The sequence below is a fragment of the Humulus lupulus genome, chromosome 3, assembly GCF_963169125.1.
Source record: "Humulus lupulus chromosome 3, drHumLupu1.1, whole genome shotgun sequence".
NCBI classification, from domain to species: Eukaryota; Viridiplantae; Streptophyta; class Magnoliopsida; order Rosales; family Cannabaceae; genus Humulus; species Humulus lupulus.
The window spans coordinates 68612173-68633610 of record NC_084795.1 but is presented as its reverse complement, the minus strand read 5'-3'; the positions used below and the strand labels follow the sequence as shown (position 1 = coordinate 68633610).

Below are 21438 nucleotides of genomic sequence, written 5' to 3'. Positions count from 1 at the left end.
GAAATAACTGAATTTCCTGCCAAAACGCTTTTGAATCTTTTACGTATGCAGAAGACAGAGGCAAGGCCCGCCTCTAATCTGCAACCTCTGATTCTGGCTCCTCTACCTGGGCTAAAACGCTCCGTTTCACTTTACCCAAAACAGAAAAACATTTTGACCGATTATTTTGAGCCCAACAGATGCCCTTCGGCCCGAGTTTTGAACGTGGTATATTTGTCAGACCGTTCGAATCTTGGGCCGACTCTTTGTCTTCAAAATTTTTGCCCAACGTCATCGCTTCCCTTCAATCGAGGATCACTGCGTGCACATAATCATATTGAATCCTGACAAATGTCATCTCAAATTTATTGAGCACACAATTACCGAGCATTACACCCAATTGTGGTATTTCCTTTTTCATTTTACTGTTCCAAATCATTTCATTCCATTCTCAAATCATATATCTCCTATTTTGATTTCTTCAGAGAAAGATAGAGAAAAAACCCTAAGTTCATTTGCCCTTTCTCTTCTGTGGATAATCAACCACTCGAATTTCTACAACTATGGCTTCACGTTCGTCCCCTGAACCCGTGGACGGCAAAGGATACAAAGCTGCATTCGACCGTATATGTAAGTCGTTCGATATTCCAGACAATGTCACAATCCGATTACTCATGGATTTCGAATTAAAAGAATGGCGTATTAAGGATGTGGTCAAATCTGGTGAGATCGTCACGAGTCTGAGACACATTGAGTGGCTTCGGTTTCCTCTTCCTGCTCTGTTGGTCCAAATAATTTCAAACTCCGGGGCTCACATTTCTCAGTTCCTCCCAAACACCATTCAATCCATTGTTGGGGCCCAGATGATTGGAGCTCTTAGAAATGTCAACATTCAGTCAGATGATATTTACACATGCTTCACCAAGTCAACCAACAAGTCAATAGAAGGCAAGCCCTGGAAGACCTTCTATCTTTCCCCTAAGAAGGACCGAACAATTTTCACTGATTTTGACAATTCCCACAGGAATTGGAATAAGTACTTCTTCGCTGTCGGAGGTGCATGGTACCCTGAGTTTTTGCCCCAAGAAATTTTCTGCCTCGCTAGGGTTTTAAGAGGTGCGCCTCGTCTCTGCATTGTTCTTCTTCTTTTAATGTGTATATTTTTTGTTTTAAATGATTGACTATTCACACGGTCCTTTGTGTTTCAATTATGCCTTATGCCCCAGATTTTTCGTGGCCTCAAGTCAGCATGAACCCTGAGAGGCAGAGCTTGTTGACAGAGAAGGGACTCCTCCACGAGTCTTAAAAAACTGCCATTAGCATCAGAGGGGTCATGAATCCCTATTGTATGCAAATTATGACTCGCCTCTACTTCCCGGACCAAACTGATTAGGGGCCATGCGATTCAAAATGCAGAAGGGTGACATGTCCTTCGCCAAAGTCACGGCTGTATGTGCGAAGCAGTTGGGAGCGTTCTTATAGAGGTCTCCCCCTGCCTCCTCGACTCTAAAATTATCAAGGACTAAGAATGAAAGGGCGTGCTCTAAAACATTTGCAGCATGCGCCTAGGGCTTGGGGCTCCTGAGAGCAAAGAGAAAGATGGCCTTGAGCCACCCCACGCTTTAGATGCTTCCCCAGACAAATCTGATCTGGCTCGCATACAAGGGCGATCCTCCATGCCCTCAGTAGCTCTGCAAATCCAACCACTTCAATAGGTGCGTTTTTCAAAGGACGCTCTGGGGAAGAGGAAGTCACAGGAAGAGTCCTCTGATGAGGATTCAGACGATGGGAAAGTAATTTCGTCCAAACTCCGTGTCTCGAGAGGGTCTGCTTCTACCACTAGAGGCTCTTCCTTGACAATTCCTAAGCTTACGACCTGGAAATTGTCACTCGGGCAGGCTTTGTCTCTCTCCAAGACATCTATGGGGTCCGCCCACGCTGCTCATCAAGCTAAGCCTTCCCCTTCTTCCTCCACATCAGGATCCTCTCTGGGAGATGGCTCAAAATATGACTTGCCTCCAGTGGCTCTATCCTCTACAACATTCAAATCGCCAGGGATGACGGCTCACACACGGGCGCTTGATGACACGCTAGTGGGGGCGAAATCTCCCAACGTCTTTCTTGGCTCTGTGGAAGTGGTGACTTCTGTTTCTGCCTTGTCTCGAGGCTTTGACACCTGCCCTACTAACAGGCATGGATTAGAGGGGAAACATTCCGCCTCTGCCTCCTGTAAGAACTATTTTTTAGAGGAAGCTTTCGGGGGTTGCTCGGGAACCACAGGTAGCCCTTCATGTCCAATAGATGCAAGCCAAGCAATCAACTTGGAAACTGCTCCTGTTCCTCAAAGGTCAGAAGCTACTAAGGTCGTAGGAGGCCAGAGCTCGGGTGTCGATGCTTGCCCCCACTTCTGCAGCGGTAGGGCCATCCTCAGGGGAGGTCATTATCTTGTCCCCAGAGACGATGAACAATTTTGACTCACCCAACACCTTCCTAGAGCAGCTGACGTCCTCTGTGGTGCAGACGCTGGTATTTTTGCCGAGTAAACTAGGTGAGGATGTTGGCAAAGGGTTTATTGCTCGTCTTCCATGCCACAACTCCCTGAGTTGGGATTAACTGCGTTGGCGTTTGATAGCCTCGTGGTATCATCACTAGTAGGCGGGGAACCAGTTGCCCCCGTTGCTTCTATCACTGCTTTAGCAAGGATAGAAGTAATTGGCAGAGGAGAGGGATTGCCAGAGTTTATGCCGACTGCGTCAATGGAGGTGATGGAAGAGATGCTGCGCATAAGTCGGTCGCATCTTCCTGCTGAAGCGGTTAGGTTGCTGAGTTGTCAAGGTGACTTGCTACAACAAGCGTCTGATCATATATGGATGGTGAGTATTACTTGCTGGAATATTTGTGTGAATATCCTTTATGTGTTATGATTTTACTCATATATTGTGTATTTCTTTGAAGTTTGACAAATGTATTGAATTTTTGTAAAGCTATGTATGCGCGTCTGCTGCTAGGAGGGAGTATGCAGCGGCTGTTCAGAACAACACTAAGATGGCTGAACAGGCGGCCATGCTCGAGGAGGAACGTATGGGGAGAAGGGTGGCCGAAACTAACCGGGAAATGCTTGTAGAGGTTGTAAAAAATCTAGAAGTAGAGCTGGCAGAGGTGAAGGAGAAAGTGGCATCCACTGAGGCAAAGTTGGTAGGGTCTGTTGAACTAGAGATGGAGCGTGATAAGCTGAAGGCAGATTTAGTGACGATGACCAACAATTGGATGGAGAAGAGCTAGTTCTGCATGGAGCATAAGAAGCGGATGGTGATGTTTAATAACATTATTAATGATTTGTAGGAAGATGTGGTGTCTTTGCAAACGAATAAGGAGTTGTGGGAGAAGGAGAGGAAGTAGTTGCAACGGAAGGTGGAGGGGTTAGAGATGAACGTTGCAAATTTACGGAAGCAGAAGCTGGAGGCAGAGCTTCAGTTAAACGCTGAGTTGAAGGAGAAAGAGGGGGTCATAGCGAAAAAAGAGTGACATTTGAAAGAAATGACTGAGGTATGTGATGTAGAGACTGTCACGATGATGGTATGGTTGAAATTCGTGTTTTATGTATTAAGTGTACGACCTGTTCGATTTGCTGAAGATGGAAAAGGCAGCAGTGGAGGCCACAAGGCAGCGTATTAGAGATAGAGAAATTACCAAACGTAAGTTCGTGAGAATTATCGAAGTGGACATTGCAAAGTGTATGGATCTTGTGTTACACAAAAAGAAGCAGACCCCAGAGGAGAAATGGGTGAAGATGAAGATGTAATGTAAAAGTATAGACGTGAAGATTGGATAATATGACGTCGATCAGTACCTCGGTGAGCTTGGGGATCTGCAAATCAACTACCCAGTGCAGCATCTGGAGAAATTGAGGTAAAGGGATGATGCCCTGGGTTTGATCTATACTGCAAGTTGAGAACCTACCGAAGAAAGGGATGTTACAGGGTAGGTGGCTTCTGTCTCAGGTACTATTTCCATTGCAGAGGTTGCGGGAAAGGCATCTGGACAAATGGTAGCAGAAAAAGGGGCGGACAGAGTGTCGATACCAGCGACAGAAGCAATGTCGAGGAGTGAAAGAGGTGTCGTAGAACGGTTGACATAGCTTTTATAGGATGTACATATGTGTTCATCCTCCTCACTTGGTAATTTTTGGACAATGTTAGTTGTAATGATGTGCATAGTACTGAGATAATGTACATTGTATATGTAGAATTGTATCGTAAATAAAAATTCGTTGTGTTTTGTGCTCTCTATTGTTGAATATGTTCGTTTGATATTATGATAATGATAATATTGCAGCTGGTGAGGTTCGGTTGACGTGTGTTGATGAGAGGCTTCACAGACCCTTTAGGCTTTTGCGTGAGAGATATAGGAGAAACATGTACAAATGGTGGGAGAGAATGCCCAGTTAAGTGTGGAGTTAGTTATGGGTGCAGGGTTTTAAGGGGATTGAATGGTTTTGATGATATTTCCATTTCAGGTGAACACCGTGATTGGGTAAACGTGCCATTTCTGAGCCGAATCTTTGATAAGCCACAGTGGTTGTACTCAACGTGGGCGTTAAATGAGTTAGTGAGAAGCAGAATTCCATACTACATATCGTGCGAGCGATACGGGATAGGTCATCCGAAGCTAGAGAATGCGATGGTGAAGTATGTACGTCATATTCAGTGGGATTAGCCAGTAGCAGAAGTTGTACGTAACAAGTAACGTTATATGTGTCTCAAACAAAAAACAACGATGAATTATGTAAATAATTGTAATGTGATATTTAACATAACATATTTTATAAATAAAAGTGATCTTTTGATAAGTTGTTGATGTACAAAATACGTTTTCATTATCCTGGCGATCGTTGAAAGAGTTGAGTGTGTTGCTCTTGTGTTCATTGAGAGAGTTGAGTGTGTTGTTCTCTCCTTAGAACTAAGCCGTCCCCTTGGGTGCGTGAAAGAGAAACTTAGATGCTCTACCATTTGTGAGAGGAGGCAACGTGGCTGAGCTCAGACACGGAACACAGCATGCAGGGCTGGGCGTCGAGGCTGAGCCAAGAATTGCAAAACCTAAGATCAGTCATCTTTCCATTGCACTCATACCTTGGTGTATTGGGTGCCTTTTGCTGAGATAGGCTCCCCAAAGAAGGGGGTGGGCCATTGAACCCAATAGAGACAACCAGCGGGTAAGACGTGGGTATGAGTACTGGAAAAGTTCCTCCCATTCTTGGATTGCCAAAGCAGTTACTCTGTAACTGAGGCAGAGCCAAAGTGGGGTGTCCGATGGTTCTGCTGTAGTAGTCAGGGCGGATTAGACTACATGGGTAGGGCTCCTCTGTTTGCTCGTCCCGATGGGGCTCCTCTGTTTTCTTAGCAAAGTAAGAGGACATGGTAGATGGTGAATATTACCCTGACCGGATAGCCAAACTCGCGTAATCAGGTCAGATTAGACTGTGAAATGACTAGCCCTAGCTCCTCGTTGTTTTAGTCAGGTTAGATTAGAACACTTTTGGTTGTGTAATGCGATCCTTGATGTGGAACGCATTGTTCAAATGCCACGAGTGAAGTAGAACGACTCATTGTTTAAAGGTTGGCTAGGCGAAATCGTAAGCCTTTGCTCGTAAGAGAATTAGGAGATTGATGGAGACATCATGCCTCTGTGTGTGTTTTGTGTGTTTAATTGATCATCATAGGGCCATATTTATATTGGAAGTGGTAGGTGGGGTGTAGTGCACATGAATAATACGTTAACCCATATAGGTAGGTAAGGATATGTTAAAGTATACATGTAATAGTAGCTCCTGGTGTAGAGCAAGTAGTGTGGCATTGTTCACACGTGTGCACTGTTTATGGTGCGTTAGAGAGATTCCTTATGCAGATTTGCGTTAGCAAATGTTGACTAAGTAAAGTGATGTAGAGTGATGTAAAAAAGGAAAGATGTTTTATTACTTTTGAACTTTGGAGTACATACAACTTTTAACAGTAGTAATGTTTTAAAGACATTGAGTTCCAAGTACGTGGTACATTTTTGCCACTATGTATGTTCTTCAGAGTGTAAGATCCTCACCCCAACGCTTCTGTAACTTCAAAAGGACCCTCCCAGTTAGGCTCTAGCTTCTTTTGATTGCCAGTAACTTTACGCAGAACCCAATCTCCCTTCTTAAATGAGCGTGAGTGGACCCTCTTGTTGTAATAGCATTCTGCTGCCTTTTGGTATTTTTTTTCGTGTCTGATTTGTGCTATCATACGTAATTCGTCCAAGAGGTTGAGGTTGTGGGTTAGCTGCTCGTTATTCATGCTTAGATCAAAAGCGATTTCTATACGAAGTGTTGGCAGGCCCATCTCTGTAGGGATAATGGCATTTGTTCCGTATACCAAAGCGTAGGGCGACTCGCCCATGGAGGTTCTTTTTTTTGTCCTGTATGCCTATAGCACCTTTAGTAATTCTTCTACCCACGCGCCTTTTTTATCTTCTAGGTTCTTTTTAATGTTGGCAAAAATGACCTTGTTAGAAGCTTTTGCTTGACCATTTCCTTGGGGATAGGTGACAGAAGCAAAGCTTAACTTTATTTTGTATGTGTCACACAGTCCTTGTACTTTTGCATTTTGGAACAGGGCCCCGTTATCAACAACTATTTCCCATGGGATCTCGAACTGGCAGATGATATGCTTCCTTATAAAACTCATGGGGTTTGTTTTGATGACTATAACGTAAGCCTCTACTTTAATCAATTTTGTGAAGCAATCAGTGGCTAACATGGCGTATCGTTTTCCTCCAGCAGCCCTGGGTAGTTCTCCGACTACATCCATCCCCCACTTTGGAAATGACCATGGGGCGACAACAGAATGCAGGATTTGCGCTGGTTCGTGTATGGTAGGTGCAAATCGTTGGCATCTGTCGCATATTTTCACATAATCACGTGCCTCCGTCATCATGTATGGCTAGTAGTACCCTGCTGTTAGTGCTTTGTGTGCTAAGCTTCGTCCCCTCGTGTGGTTCCCACAGGCTCCTTCATGGATTTCTTCTAATAATCTTTTTGCTTTTGTGGGGCACAAGCACCGTGAGTAGGGCCATTAAAGGACTTGCGATACAACCTCCCAGTGATAATGGAGTAGCGTTGGGTTCTAAGGCACAGAAGCATGGCATCTTTTGCATTGGTAGGCAGTTCAGATTTGGTCAGATACCTGGTAATAGGGTCCATCCAACATTCAGGCTCTGTTGAGATGGAACACACTCTCGTAGCTTCCTGTGTAGGGGTTGTAGAAATTGATGAGTGACGCGGGCATTCCCCCCACAGAGGCTCTCTTTGCAAGGGCATCTACCTTCTGATTTAGCTCCTTGGGTATTTGTATGAGCTCGAACGGTTAGAATTGTGACTTTAATGTGGATACCTTTTCCAATAGGTTGGTCAGAGAGGGTGCCTTAGTGTCAAAATTGCCAGCCACTTGTTCTGTTATCAGCTTCGAATCTCCTCTGACTCGTAGTCGCTTGTTGCCCATGCTTCGTGCCAATTCTAGTCCATAGATCAAGGCTTCATATTCGGCTTCGTTATTTGTGGCAAGTTGCTCCAACCGTATGGCTTCCTAAATTTGTAACCCAGAGGGTGCTTCCAATACGACGCCAACCCTAGCCCCTTGCAAATTGGAGGCCCCATCTATATATATTGTCCACATCCATTCCTCTTCAGAATTTAGCAGTTCAGGAGCGGTCTCGGCTATTGGATGGACCCTATTACCGTCAAACCATCTTGGAGTACCTGCAAGAAAGACACTCCAATGCTTAACTCAGATTCTGATCCTTTCTCTAAACGAGATCATGGTATTAATAAGGTAAAAAATACTAAGAAGTTAGTTGGTTAAATCTACTTCCTGATTGGTTGAAGGAATAACTGAATTTTCTGCCAAAACGCTTTCGAATCTTTTAGGTATGCAGAAGACAAAGGCAAGGCCCGCCTTTGATCCACAGCCTCTGATTCTGGCTCCTCCACCAGGCTAAAACGCTCTGTTTTACTTTACCCAAAACAGTAAAATATTTGGGCCGAATATTTTGAGCCCAACCTATATGTATGTGTATATAAATATAGTATGATATATACAAATATAATAATGAAATGATGTAAAAATATATTAAGAAAATATTTAAATTGACTAAAATACATTTAAAATAGAATATTTAAATGATGTAGAGAAGAAATAGAAAAGATGATATATAGTATAATGTAAGAGCACACCTAATGGCTGAGAATTATAATTTTTTTTTTTTTGGATTAGTTGATATTTTAAATCATCTTATAAATTTGGGTAAATACTCATTCGGTGCCCTATGTTTTATTGAAATACAAAATTGACACTTTATGTTTATAATAATGATCATTTGATACCCTCTATTTGTGATTCCTACCAATTTGGTACCCTCCGCTGAAACGTGGTCAACTCATATTTCAAATATAACCATCACTACAACAATTATGCCCATATATTACATTAAAATATAACATATTTTAAAAAACGCTATTGTTTGACACGACTAAAAAATTTATTAGGCGGTAAATTATTCACTTAGGCGCCAAATGAAAAAGCAAAAGAATCCCTAATAACCCTACGCCTCCTCTGTTTCTCTCTCATGCTCTATCTTTCTCTCTCAGCAAGATACCGTGCGGTCTCATCCTTTACAAAGTCTTCAAGCGCTTCTTCTACGATGACGATAGGTCGAGACCTCCGATTCCAATGCCCTCTTCTCTGTCGCCGATCGCTACTTCTGTTTCTCTCTCTGTAAATATATATATATGTATGTATATATACAACAATTCGAACACCAATTCCCTTCCTTTTCAATTTGCTGTTTCTGGGTTTTTGTTTGCAGACTTGAAAAGCTTTATGGTGGGAAGGCCTATGTCGGCCTTCGGATTCCCGATGCTGACACCGGCACTCGACAGAACATCGATCTGGTTCTCCTCACCAAAGGTTATGCAAATTTCTTTCCCAAAATTATAAATTATAAATAAAAACCTCATCTTTTTGTTCTCAACAGTGCAACTACGATACTCTCATTATATAACCTTGTACTACTACTCTGTTAACTAGCTCAACATAATAGAAGAAGGGTCAAAGATGTCTACTTCAACTCAATTTGCTTTGTTTCTGCTTACGAAGTTGTTACTTTTCTGTTTTTGGTGCAGAGGGGCAGTGGTTGTATCTGTCAAGAATCTTGTTGGATTTGTGTTGATCAATGCGGATGGTAGTTGGTCGTGTGAGACCAAAAATAAAACAGAACATCTTCCTAACCCAGTAAGTAGCTTTAAAAATCAATGCTTTCTGAATGGAGCTTTTTAATTTCAGTACTTTTATATATCAAATGCCTTTGCTTATTGCTGTCTTTGGTTTAGTTTAGTTTGCTGTTCACTTTACTTGGTTGTTTATGTGATACTCATGGTATTTGACAGCAAAAGCAAAAGTAATGCTTCAAATGGGGAAATAAATGATGTATACGTATCAAGTAATGTCATGGATATGCATGCATAACCAAATCTACAGATTCCAAGTATTTTTGTCTGGATTTTGGTCTTCAAGTTGTTTCTTTCATATTGTTTATTTTTAGGTGGAGGAGACTAGAAAAGAAGCTTCAATTCTTGAATCATATCTTGAACAAAGAGGAGTTGCTTTGCCTAAAGGATACTTGTTTTGCAAAGTTTTACTTCCCAATCTGAAATGTTGGTATGCGATTGATTTGAATGTTTCGTGATTTGACCTTTAGTATCTTTATTTCACAGATAAATCTGTAGCTTTTGTTATGGTGTTTAAATTTCTTAAACTTACATGTTACTTTTATGTATGTATATGCGTGCACATGTTCGTGCTTATGTACCTATGTTTATTAGGAGCTAAAAATCTTTTGTAGAAAAGAGGCAAAGAACTTGGCTGAGGACTATGGATTTTCACCTAGCTACAAGAAAATAAAATAAAAAAACTTAAACCAAATTGTTTTAATTACACTACATTTGGTATTTAAAAAAAAAAACAGAGAGACAACTGTAAATGTTCTCTCTCTCTCTCTCTTTCTCAGAAAACCTGGACTACAAAAACACAAGATCTTTTTGCCAACTCCAACAAAGCTCCTAGTAAATGGCCAAAACCAGGAATCCCTGCAACACCCTTCTCTGGTAGCTCCTTTGACTAACTGGAACCAAAGTCTCAGAGCCATAGAACAATGCATGAATAATTGATCTATGTATTAACCTTTCACATAGGATGCTGAAATTTTAACTTAAAGACAGAAGAGGACATTTCTTTTGCAACCTATCCCAGGTTTAAACCTTATCACACGAGTCTCCAGCAAAAAAAAAAAAAAAACTTATCACATGAGCAATATGTTTTGACCTTACTGAGTGCCACAGACTTCCAAATTCCCAGAGAAGGCTTAAAAATCCAGAAAATAGGTGACGATTCAATGACCATACCCTTTTACCATCTAATTTAACTCTCAACTGAAACCCCTCAAGAAGATTTAACAATGAGGAAAACTCAGTAGTGTTACATAGAAAGTTTAGAAATATTATCACCCCAAGATAAGAAAATACCAGGGAAAGAGATTTTAAAAGGAGAAAAGCCCCTCCATTAATATGTTCTCATCAATATGTTCAATTAAACAACACTTATCAGATTGGCCTATTTTCCATTTTCTTTGACCCTCAATGTCTCTATGTTTCTCTACCTATTGTTATGGCTATTGAATTGAGGATCCCTACATGGGGTCAATCAGAATGATATCTAGCAAGACTAGCATAATTTAGAAAGTACATTGCCACAATGAAAACATAATTATTTTGTATTCGAAGTGAATTAAAGGGTTACAATGCGGCCATTTTAAGTTAGACACTAAACCACTGCACATGCCTATCTCAGTCATTTTGTAGGTTTGTTTTACATTGTAGTTGTTGTAGATAGTAACATCTGTGACATTTAGTTTGTCTTCCCTTTAATTTCACCGAGCTTCTTTTCTTGCAGTACTATTCAGCCAGGCTCCTTTCCACCATAAGTCATTCCCTATGACCAGTGGACTCAACAGAAACCAGAAACAAAGCCTATGTTTTCTGGTTGGCTTAAGGGTGCATTTGGAGGTGGAAAGAAAGAGATGCAAGAATCTATACAGCAGAACCTCAATTTTATTCTCAGTACTGCTCCAATTTGGGATAGGTTTGTCATTTATCTATACTATAAAGTATAAATACTTATTTCCTTTTTAAGGTATAAGAGATTGTTGCTTTGGTTGTCTGAACATTAATGAAGTCCTTATTTTTGAAGTCATTTCAAATGACATTTAGATACTGCTTTCCAATTGTAGTTTTTTATTTTCCAAGGAGCTCTAAACTATTTTAAGCTTTGAACAAGTTTCTTAGTCTTCTTTAAAACTTGTCTAGTCATTATTATTGCTTTGTTAAAGAAAGGAGCACATGCCATTTTTATTGAGGGAAAAAGGAATATTGTTTCTTATGTAATTTTGAAGAAAATTAAAGAAAAGGGGTTGTCAAATATAGTCCATTTGTTTCCATGATATCTGGCTTTCACTACTGGAAGATTTTACTATTTTGTTTGCACACAGGGTGGAGCTCAAAGGTAATAAATATGTACTTGGAGAATTTCTGGAGTTCAAGGGAAAGCCAGAAGATCTCCATGCCTTGAGAAATATCAAAAGATCTAAAGTCAGTCGTCTGATTATCGACAAGCATGCTTGGATTAGGTGAAAATCCATTTCCATTTCTGAATAAAAATTAGCTGTGGTTGAGACATCTAATCTACACACTAACCTTTGTATCTTTTTCTATCAACTTTTTTTTGAGTCTTCAGTTTCTCTAAGTCATCATGTGCATTTTTCTTTCGAAATCACAGCGCATTCGACGCTCCAAGTTTTGTACTCGCCTAGGGATTATCGAAGCGAAGGAGCTTCAGCTTCGGAGTGGAAGGAGTTATGCGTGAGGTCGAGTACAGAGGTTGTCTTCCAGCCTCAGAAATCTACAAAAGTCCACAAGTTCAATTTAATTCAAATTTGTCTGTGTGAGGTATCTTTTTTAATTCAAATTTCAATTTAATATCAGATAATCCTAATTGCTCAATTACTTCTATGAAAGTTAAACCTAAAACAGTTGTCACTTTCTTGCTAGTAAGACCATTTCACCAACATATGAAAATTAGACATAATGACACTAAGTGGAAGTGTTTAAATTTTGTTTTAATTGATCATAAAGAAGGGCAAAACATATATACAAAGTCTAAGGAAATAAAGTACAATCTGGTTAGCATTATATTGATTGGAATGAATACTAATTCGAGGTCATAGTTACGATTTCAGCTGAAGGATGTCAGACTTTGCAGTAGGATTCTGTCATTCTTTACAGTTCAAGAATTAAAAAACTGAATAATTTTACTTTCCACAGTAAAACATGTTATTTATCCAAATTAATATGTATTTTATGTCAAATGATGGATCAATTTTATCATTTAAAATTAGGGTAATCTTGTATCCATTTTAGTATTTTCTCCAAAAAAAATTACCTCTCTGGATGGTTCCTATATGATGAAATCTATATATTGGGACAGAACTTGAAAAAATTTGTGAAAGCTGCAGATATTGATAGAAAGGATTACAGAATTCTGCAAGGTTGAAGCTACAGTTCTTTACAGAATAGAGCCTCGAAGCTGCAGTTCTTTACAGAAAAGTGCCTCCTACACTTCAAGAACTTCTAAACACAAAGGAAGGTTTTTTATTTTCATAATTAATGAGTACCCTCTTTTAATAAGAAATTGCTCTGGACTATCTAAAGTTGTGGTGTTTTTTTATGGCAGTTGATTGGGAGTTGTGAATAAGAAAGACTATTGTAGCTTCTAAGAGAGAAAGGCTTATAAAATTTGGGAGGAAAGAAGAAATGAAATCTCTTTGCAGGTACTTTCAAGTTCCTAACTTTTCTTTTTTGTTTTTTATTTTCTATGTATTCAAGTTCTAATCTTGTTCTTATTTCAAGAGGTTGTAATTTTCTAAGCTAAGATTATTGATTTGTATATATTTTATTGTCAATTAACTATAGATTAGCTCCATAGATTGAGGTTAAAGCTTTAAAGGACTTTTGAATTGAGCTTTTTATGCTTTTGTATTATGGTGTATTGGATGGATATATTTTCTTTTATAGAATTTGCTGTTTTGGTGTGCTTTTGATAAGCAATAGATTGATATTTGTAGCCAAACGAGCTTTGTTTGTTGTATGCTTGCTGTGCTACCTACTTAGCATTCTTGTGCATATTCCTGAGATTTAGGAACTGTAGCATTACAAAGTTAAATTTAGTTTCCTACTCAGTTATAAAGTGATGGTTGTGGTCCAGCCTCGGTCACCATCTTATTTGTTAAGGATTGTCTATGTGTAGATCCACACTATAGTTTGGTTGTAGATATGTGGAAATTGGTTTCTGTTTGGCTCATGAATCAATACCAGAGATAGGATTTATTATTTTTTCCTTCTGACTTGTTTCAGATACTTAATCAGTAGTAAGCCAGTCATATTACTGTGTTTGGAAGCACTGAATTATACAGAAAACTTTTCTTTCTGCATGGTAGACTGAATGTAATTTATTTTTGAAAGATAGATCTTAATATATTGAGTGCATATCTATGCATGGTAGACTGAATGTAATTTATTATTGGTTGCAGGGGGGAAGAAATTTTACACTACTGTTGATACTTTGACTCAACAAGAGCCTTATTCAATGCTTGCTACAATGTTCAGTGGTTGGCATACTGTGTGTCAGGATCCTGAAATGGTATTTAGTTTACATATTATTCCTTCAGATTTCATTTTATATTCCTTCAGCTTCGTGTGTTTACTTATGTAAGATGATATAATATATCTGATTTTCCATGTTTCATCTTCTTGTTACTCATCATAAGTGACTGCTGGCCAACCATAAATTATTGATTGCAGGGACTTATGGAGGAAATCAATGCTGTCTTAAGTAGAAAGTTAGATTTCGAGGTGTTAAACTTTCTGGCCTTGATCTTTCAAAACTGGTAATTTTTCACAACCTTGTGCTTGCAACAACAGTTTTGGTTTTATAAGAAAAATAATGAAAGTCTTGCAGTAGAATTTCACATTTTGGTTAGCCAAGATATGGTTTCTAGAGAAATATTTCTTCATTGAAAGAAGGAAAGCTTCATTTAATAAAGACAACACTCTTGCTTACTTTGTTTTTGAAGTTTCACTTAATATGTTTATGTGGAATTGTAGGATTTGTCTTATGTGGACTTCATCCATGCTTGTCTTAGAGATGTATTCTTCTCACGTGCAAACCTACAGTGTGCCAAGTTCCGGGTAGGTATTGCTTTAAAGTAATGCATCTATTTACGATATAATAGTTTTTGAAACATTAATAATATTACATTATTGCTGTGTACTAATTCAGTACACAAGATATTGCTGGAAATGAATTAGAAGTTTTTTTAGGATGTTGAAGCTACCAGGGAAACTCTTTGGGTTAAGTTTGAATTTTGGGTAGCAAAATTGGTGTATAATGTTAAAAGTTTAAGGTAGTATTGTTCTCTGGTTTTGCCAGGGATTGGAATTGTGTTTTGTAATTTGTTAATTTACAATCCCCAAGTGTTTTGCATATTGTGCTTATTCATACCACATTTTCCTTGTATTAGCTTTACAATAAATACAAGTTTGTTTCTTTTGAAAAATAAATAAATAATAAAGGATTAAAGCTTGTTTATGTCTGTCTTGAAAACAGATTATTAATTTCCATGACCACTTGAAATTTTTATTCTGATCTTCTTATTTTGTTTTGCTTTTTGGGCTGGTATCTAATTTTGCCTTAGAATGTGGATGCTGAGGGTGCGATCTTTCACAATTTGTTTCTGTTTATTTAGGTCAGTGTTCTACAAGTGTCCAGCCTTCCATGTACACATTCCTAGACCACCAAGTGGAGTTCATTATCCAAATAAGGTACAATGGTTTGTATTTTTTATAGCAGTTAATATTCTAAATCTTGGAAGTTTAATGCAACATAATTCTATGCGGGACTTGAAAAGAGTTCTGAAATTTTACTAGATAAGGATATACAACTTTCTTCTATAGCATGTGCTTCCAAACAATTCTCATTGGAACTAATGAAAATAAATTTTGGTAAGGAAACCTTTGAAAATATTTTAATCTGAACTAGTTAATTTGGTGGTAGTAACTTAAGAGGGGTAGCTCAAATGGTGAGGCATGTAATTTACTCCAACAAGATCTGTTGTTCAAATTTTTCCTGGGCACCTACATAGCAATTTCTATGGTTTCTTGTTCAAATTTTTTAGGTGGAGAGCCTAGTTAAAAAAAAAAAATTGGTGGTAGTAACTTTCATTACCAATGATTTATTTTTGTGTTTATGAATCAGTTTATTAACCTTGTTTGTTAGTTTTAGTCTGGACTCTAGAGTAATTGTTTGTGTGGCATTAATGATGCCTGGCATCTCAGCTTTATCAATTAAATTGTGTGATTGGATTAGAAAACAAACATTTGGTTTAGAGCACCAATGGCATCTTTTAACTTTTAAATGACCCGATTTTTACACCTACCTTTTAATTTGAGACAAAGTGTTGATGGAAACATTTCAATGAGAAAACTTACTTTATTTGATGCTCCCAGTTTCTCTTGCTTTGATTATAAACGCATGTATATAATACACACACACACAAACACAAATATATAATTTGGGTCAAGCTGATTTTTGGTATTATGTTTATGCAGTCTATCATCAAGAAGCATGTTAAACCCACACCATTTTTTTGGCATGAGAAGTCTGTTGTTGTTGGACGGTTGCATTCTTTAAGGTGAGAAGGCCCTAATATTATCTTTTTATAGAGCAGATTTTGCTTGTAGTATAATTGCATGGCCAGCTGATAAAGTTATATTTAGGTAATTAACTTTTTTTATGTACTCTTTTAGTTTACTATAACTTTAAGTTGAAGCATTACTTATTTAAATTTTGTTGTAGCTAAACAAATGGGCTCACAACAAAGACAAGTGCACAAAGGATGATGAATTGAAGGATGGAGCAAGTTTCACGCATGGTTTACTTTTGTGTATCTTGTAATGTTTCTATTTTTCATTTTTGAAGTAAAAATTGTTCAAGATTATAAAACTTTATTATGTTATGCTTTCAAACTTAAGTTAGAACTAAGATCTCATGAAGTAGACACATTCATGGTTTGAATTAGTTATTGTTTAATGTAATACTTATGGTTTATCAATCTATTGAGAATTACATTTTATGATTAATTTTGAATTTTTTTTATCAAAATACAATAATGAAAATCTTTTAATTAAAAAAAAAACCATATAAGTATATTTATCAAAATAAAATTTAAAATTTTATTACTATATGTTATGATTTAAAAGCATATAATAAGCGTAAAAAATTGTTATGGTTTATATAATATAACAAACTAAAAATGTTATCAAAATAATCAAATGTAACAGTTGAAAAGTGTTATGAAAAAAATACAAGATTAAACTTCAAATTTATAATCAAAAACTCTATCTAAATGTTATTATTTGAATATTATAGCACCTAAAATTGTGTTATTGAATAGTTTAAGATAACACCGAACATAACATTCAAAAAATGTTATAGAAAAGACTGGACTTTTAATAACATGGGCTACGTTAGCATTTTCAGAAGTGCTATCAATAGTCCCCGATAGCACTTTTTAAGTGTTATGAATACTGTTTTTTCTTGTAGTGCATATTGCCCCTCTTTTTAATGATTTATTTGATTTTCTTTTGTTTTTGTTATTTTAAAATGATTCAAAAATAATTTTTAAATTAATAAAATAAGAATTGTTTTATAAAATGTAATGGTTCAATTAAATGTAAATTTTTAAATAAAAATAATATAAATTAATTTTAAAATAAAAATATCTAATAAAACTATTTTAATTAATTAAATAAACATAAATATGTTTAATTTGAAATATAATTTAGAAAAACTAAAACCATTATTTTTAAATTAATTAAAGTAAACTAAAACCTAATAATTTTTTTAAGTTTTAATCAAACTATTTTTGTTTGAATTTATTTTAAATTTTGGCTTTTAAGTTTAGGGTGTTGATTTTGATTTTTTTGGTTTAAGTTTTAAGGGTTAGATTTAATTTTTTATTTTTGTTTATTAATTTTTTTTTCAAAGTTGTAATTATACATTATTTTTTGTTTTATTAATTCATAAAATATTTTTAATACATTTTAAAATAATAAAAACAAAAAGAAAATCAAATAAATCATTAAAAAAGAGAGGTAAATTTGTCATATTTGAAATATGAGTTGACCGAATTGCAGCAGAGGGTGCCAAAATGCTACAAATTGAAAATAGATGGTACTGAATGATCATTATTATAAACACAAGGTACCAAGTATGTATTTTGATAAAACACAGGGTACCAAATGAGTATTTACCTTATAAATTTAGATAAATTTAAAATATAATATAATTATGTGATATTATACGTGGGTAGATATTGTAAATATTAAAATATATAAGAATATTATTGACCATTAGATAAAATATTTGAATTAAATAAAAAATATTCTTAAAAAAATTTAATGTTTAAATAATATGGAGAGAAAAAAAAGAGAAATTGATTGTGTAATGTAAAATTTTGTAAAATAGAAAAAAATAGTATATTGGTAAAGTATTTTAAAGTATAGGATAGAGCACCATTGAAAGTGCTATTAGTGTTGTTAATTAGAATTGCACAATAGACACATTCTGTCATTTCATAACTAATAATTATAATGAGATGTGATCATGACTTCTCAACTCCTCTGGGACCTTTCAGGATGATTGTTATTACTGCAAAGAGGAAGAAGACCGGACGACCTCTTAAGATCACTAATTGAGTTTTTTCCTTGGAAACAAATAGAGCTAAATTTTCTTGTGGAAATTCACATCTACATTATTTTTCTAATATATTGATTTTGTTTGTTTTTCATTTCTATATTTGTTATAATTAAATATTTTTTCTTATAATTTTCTCTTTTAAATTTATTAGTGTCTTTTATATAAATTTAGTCATGCTCTTCTTATTTAATTTAGATTATTGATTTAATTTAGAATATTTGTTATATTATATGATTTTTACGGCATTCAGTCATTAGTATTTTGTTGCTCTAAGGTATATAATATGATAGATTTTTAAAATTCGAAATTAGTGTAAATTTAATTAAGAACATATTTTAAGGCGAGCTTTATTATATATATTTTTCAACTATAATTAATGGTGTAGAATTATAGTTGTGTTGAATGGATCAATTTTATTAAAAAAAATATGTTTGCATAAATGAAACTTGTGTCTTCCATGTTCCCTTTTTTATTCTCATTCTTTTTAATTAAGTGTTTAATTTTTATAAGAATATTTTTTATTCTCAAAGTTACATTAATTCCAAGTTTCTTATTTTTAGTTTCCTAATTTAGTAATGAGAATTGCTAAAAGGCACTAGTGGTGCCCAACATGATAGTATCATACTGCTATTGGTGTAATTCATTATCGGGTTCCACATATTTTGATTTAATAAGTAATATGGGAAACTGCTAACCACTTATAAGGAGTCATCTCTTGTGGTGTTGGACATCTTATGGTACCTAATAGCAATGCTCTTTACTAATCTTTCCTTTTATTTGTATTTTTGCCTCTCTGGGGATACAACATAGCTTGTTTACTACTGCGACTACAAGGTGAATTATTGGGCGATATCAATTTTTGGCGCTGTTGTCGAGGAAGTAATATTACAATTAAAGGTTTGCATAGTTGAATTAATTTTTCATTAAAAAAAATTACGATTCTCTTTTATTTTATTTTTTTTTCAATTTTACATTTCCTTAATTTTTTTAATTTTGTTATGTTATTTTTTAATTATTTATTTTTGTCATTATTTTGTTTTTTTTCTTCTTACTTTTAGGTTTGAAATTTTATTTTCTAGATTAAGGTTTTTTCTGAAAATAAAGCATAAAATATTAAACCATAAAATTTTAAAGCATAATTTTATTTTAAAAAAAAATAATTGAGAAAAGTTGTGTAATTTTGGAAATTAGTAAAAATCAAACTTGTTATATCTAAGAAAAAGTAGTTGTTAAATAAAGTTTGTGTTAGCGTTACCCTCTAATATTTTCTAAGAATCTCAGGGAGTGTTAGGGTTTATGCCCTAAAAACAAGTTAAAAGATAATATATTGTGAAATATATGAAATACAAATATATTATAAATAAATAAGTTCATTATTATGTATAATAATGAATAGATATCATAAAATTCCTTATTCATATTCTAGTGTATGATCTTGTAAGAGTACATGAGAATTAAGATCATAAAATATGAATAAAATAAGTCAATAACATATTAAAGTATATAATCTTTAATTAAAGGTTGCTAGTACGGTTTACTAAGAACTACTTTGTAGTGCATGTGATTTTGATCCGAATCACTAATGTGGATAGACATTTTAGTAAATGTACTGTGTATAATAGTGATTATACATGATTGGACCGATGTAAATTAATATCTTTTTTTAACGTGCTGTGTATCATAAAATATTTAATTTATATCACAAAGATGATCATTAGTAGATCAGTTTAAATCATGAGTATTCATGAACTCTTGTTTGTGTTTATTAGGTTCTTTGATTCACTCGCTCAGGTATCTTATATATAATGATCCTGAATAACTTTTGTTTTGGGAACTTAATAACATGAATGGATGGGAACATGTTATACAACAGTGGAATCCAAGATTTCTGTAAAGGATCGAATATTAATTCTCTTGAGGGTTAATTCTTGAAGTGAATTTAGTTATTGAGCTCAAATCTATAATTGGATTATAGATTAACTATTCATTATGAATTAGTGGTACTTAAGGAATCAATAGATAATTAGAAAGGTAAAACGATAATTTTGACCAGCTCTAATTATGAACTAATAAATTGGAGGACAGAACTATTTATATTGATTATATCAATGGACTAGTATTTAGAACTTGGTAAATATAATTATATATTTTCTAAGAGTGCAATTCCATATTTATAGTGGAGTAATAATGAAATTAATAAATAAGGTTATTACATTGATAAGTTCAATCAATAATCTGATTTATTGGAGCTTAGAATTATAGGTTCATGGTCCCCAAATCACCTGTGTACTACATTGTTGAGGGTAAGATTGACTAAGGAAATATTACCAAGAGAAAGAACTATTTTATGAGAGATTTTATTCTCGATGGCAAATGGTAATTATGGGATAATTATTATTATTTAATTAATTGTGATGTAATTAATTTTAACTATTTAATTTTATTTATTAAAACTATGTATTAATTATTTAAATAATATTATAAAAGGAGAGATAAAATAAATATCTTATTTAAAGATATTATTTTAATCCAATAGAAAATAAAATAAGGTTAATTTTTGATTAATTGATATTTATTTAAATATAAATATATTATTTTATTTGAAGACAAATTGAGAAAAACATTTTTTGAGCATTAAAATAATGTCACATGCCTATGACAGTACAGTCATAGGCGTGTAGCACTATAGGAGTGCCATGTGGATTTGTCTTGAATATTTTATTAGATATAATATTCAAAATAAATTTATTTAATAAGATATTTTGATTAGTTTAAAATATTGGATATTAAATAAAAAGGTAATAAAGATATTTATTATTTAAATAAAAATATTATTTATCTTTATTGGATTAAATAAAACCCTATAAATATATCATTATAGGTTTGACTTACGATGATGATTAATCTAGTTTTCTAAAAACCTAGCCGCTCTCAAAAAAGTCTCTCTTCCCTTTTCTCTTCACCATCACTAAGTCTCATGAGTTGAGAACTGTTGACGCCGTTTTTCGTCAACTTAAAATGTAGAGCACGTAAACAGTGAAGAATTATGGCTAGAAAAACACGATAAAGCAAGGAGAGTTTTTTACGTGGTTCAGCAGTTAACTCTGCCTAGTCCACGAGTCTTTGTTATTAGAACTTAGGAAATTTCTAGAAATCCTTCGGGGATGAATTCTCCAGAGTTTCTCTCAAGATCACAAAATTTCGGTCCTTTACAAAGGTACATGAATTCTTTATTTATAGAAGAAGTCTCAGAATACTATCCCACACGTTCAGGGAAGTTATTCTGGTTATTAATAAATTTAATGGCTTTAAAGCCTGTAACTCCTATATACAAGGAAACGTCCCCTGAAGACCAGGGGGCGTGTAACCGACTAATAAATATCCCTTTATTGTAGGGAAGTTACAACAATAATATCTCTTGAATGAATGGATTGTGTCTCTTCAAGTGACCTATTAAGTCGTTCAAGGTCAGCAATCAGCACCATGTCCGTCTAAGTCTCTGAGCGAAGTA

General features: G+C 35.0%; 1 pseudogene; it reads left to right on the top strand.

Annotated features, from left to right (window-relative positions):
• Window positions 1–8925: 8925 nt before the first annotated feature.
• On the top strand, window positions 8926–16290 carry LOC133824311 (uncharacterized; annotated as a pseudogene).
• Window positions 16291–21438: the final 5148 nt, after the last annotated feature.